Here is a 2,352-nt window from a genome sequence, read left to right as displayed (position 1 = left end):
CCCCCTCTAAATCGCTAGATACTCAAACTTGGCCTTACAAGCCCCACCCCGTTTTTATAAGCTGTTTGGGATGCACTCCTTTGCCCTGGCTACCAATGCAAATGGGCTGCAGCTGCACAGCAAGGGTTGTCCCATGGCGCACCCTGCCATCAACCCACACTGTGTTTTGAACCACTGAATTGCGGGGGAAATCTAGGCCATTTTCCCAGGCTGCCTTGCCAGGGGATAGAGTTTGTACAGGACGCGGAGCAGCACTGGCAAGGCAATGCATTCTGGGACACAGTACTGCAAAGACAGCTCAGCCGGTTCGGTGACAGGGGCACAGCTGGGAGACTCCCCTCCCCTCTGTACAGCTAAGACAGTATTAGGCCCTGGTTGCAAGAAGCTGCCCCCGTGCCATGCCATTGTGCTCACCACAAGAAGAGCGGGTACAAACTACGCTCAGAGCCAACCGGCTGGCTACAAACTCAGTTAAAAGTTCTAGTACGAGACAACCTTAGATTTACTCCTCTGTGCCTGGAGCACCAGCAAAGAGAAATGAAAGGAAAATGGTTGGTAACGAGCAGAGATCCTGAGGATCCTTCACTTCGTCAAACCGGTGAGCTTCCAATGGATACAGTCAAACCCCAGTTTGTTCTGGCTGGCACCAGAAAGCAGTTTCCTGCAGCGATAGCAGGGGTGCCTCTGTGCCCTTCCAGCAAGCAAACTGTCAGGGAGCTTGCGCTTAGCCCGCTGCTGCTAGGGCTTTCCAGACCCAGGCAAAAGGTAATTAGAGGGCAGACCTGTTTAGAAAAAAATCCCTTCGTTTCTCTTCTGTTCCTGATTTAAAAGTAATTGGGCAGAGGGGTGAATGGGGAGCAGCTGGCAGAGACCAGCAAGGTAAGGGCAGCTGGGACGTAGTTAGGACACTGGAGTGACCAGAGCCCTCACCACAGATAAGCAGGTGGGCAGAAGCCTAAGAAGCCAATGGGCAGCGGGAGCCTAAGAAGCCCCTGGCTGCCTGGCCCATCGCTCTGGACTGAGCAGTTACTCACACTGCAGCTGTGTGCTGGGAAGCTGCAGAACACCAGTCAATAGGCTGAGGCAGGGGCTGGGGAGCAAGGACAGAGCAGGGAGGGGAGAACTAGCAGGGACCTCAGACTCAGGAGGAGCGAGGTAACCCTTTGATGTCAGGCTTTTGCCAGGGGTCACACCAGTTGGGGTTCAAGGGTTAATACCCAGAGCAAAGGTCTTACATTCCCTGAATGACCCAGACTGATATAACCTACAGGCAGGGGCTGCTTCCCCCAGTGCCAAGATGCAGCCACCTCTGGGGAAGAGCACACACATGGTGTTTAGCACAGGAATCAGGAAGGGATCCCGTGGTGAACTGAAGCTGCAGGGGTGGGGTTTAAGACCCACTGACCCAATCCCACTGGAGTTTGGCCAGGACCGCAGGGTTCACATCCCTATCCTGGCACAGCACTGGGGACCACTCGTGATGAGCTGACAGGTCTATTTTCGGTTTCGCCACAGAGAATCTGGTCCAGTGCCCAAGTTGAGGAGGACACAAACGAGTCTGGGACCGATGCCCAAGTGCCTCGAAGCTTCAGGAGCAAAGCTGGGATCTCCCCCTCGTGGTCACAATGTCTCCCTGCACTCCTGGCAACTGGCACAGCACAGGTCTCAGGGCTGAGCCAACGCCTTTGGTGCAGGGGCAAGGCGCCCAGAGAGACAGCGACTGGACAGAACAGCTGCCCCTGCCCCCCAGGCTGAGAGCAGAGACCTGGCTGGCACACATGACTAGGGTGATCAGACAGCAAGTGTGAAAAATCAGGAGAAGGGGTGGAGGGTAATAGAAGCCTATATAAGAAAAAGACCCTAAAATCGGGACTGTCCCTATAAAATCGGGACATCTGGTCACCCTAGACAAGGCCCTCTCTTGGATGCACAGCTGGAGATGGCATCATTGGGCTCTTGCATGGAGAGTCAAGTGACTCCATTTCCCTCCTCAAATGAAACCGATACAGTCCTGAGCACATGGGCTGGGATAAGGCAGCAAGCTAGCGACCGGCGCTGAGCTCCGTGACGCTGAGGCAGAGCCGTGTTTGGAGGGATTGCACGGATACCCATCAGTGTCCTGGCCATTGTGCCAGGGAGCTCCTGGCATTGGCCATCAGTAACACCCAGCACAGCGCTGTGTGTGATTACCAGTCACTGCGGGGGACTGGTGCAGCCATGAGATCTCCAGCCAGCGAGGAAGAGGGAAGAGTCAGCGCTAGTAGGCAAGTTTTCACTTGCAAATCCTTTTCATGCAGAGCTTTGCAGACCTATGACCCAATGGGGGATTTGCCTGGGGCACCAGGGTTAAAG

The sequence above is a fragment of the Mauremys reevesii genome, linkage group 4, assembly GCF_016161935.1.
Source record: "Mauremys reevesii isolate NIE-2019 linkage group 4, ASM1616193v1, whole genome shotgun sequence".
In the NCBI taxonomy this organism is placed as follows: domain Eukaryota; kingdom Metazoa; phylum Chordata; order Testudines; family Geoemydidae; genus Mauremys; species Mauremys reevesii.
This window is presented reverse-complemented; position numbering follows the sequence as displayed.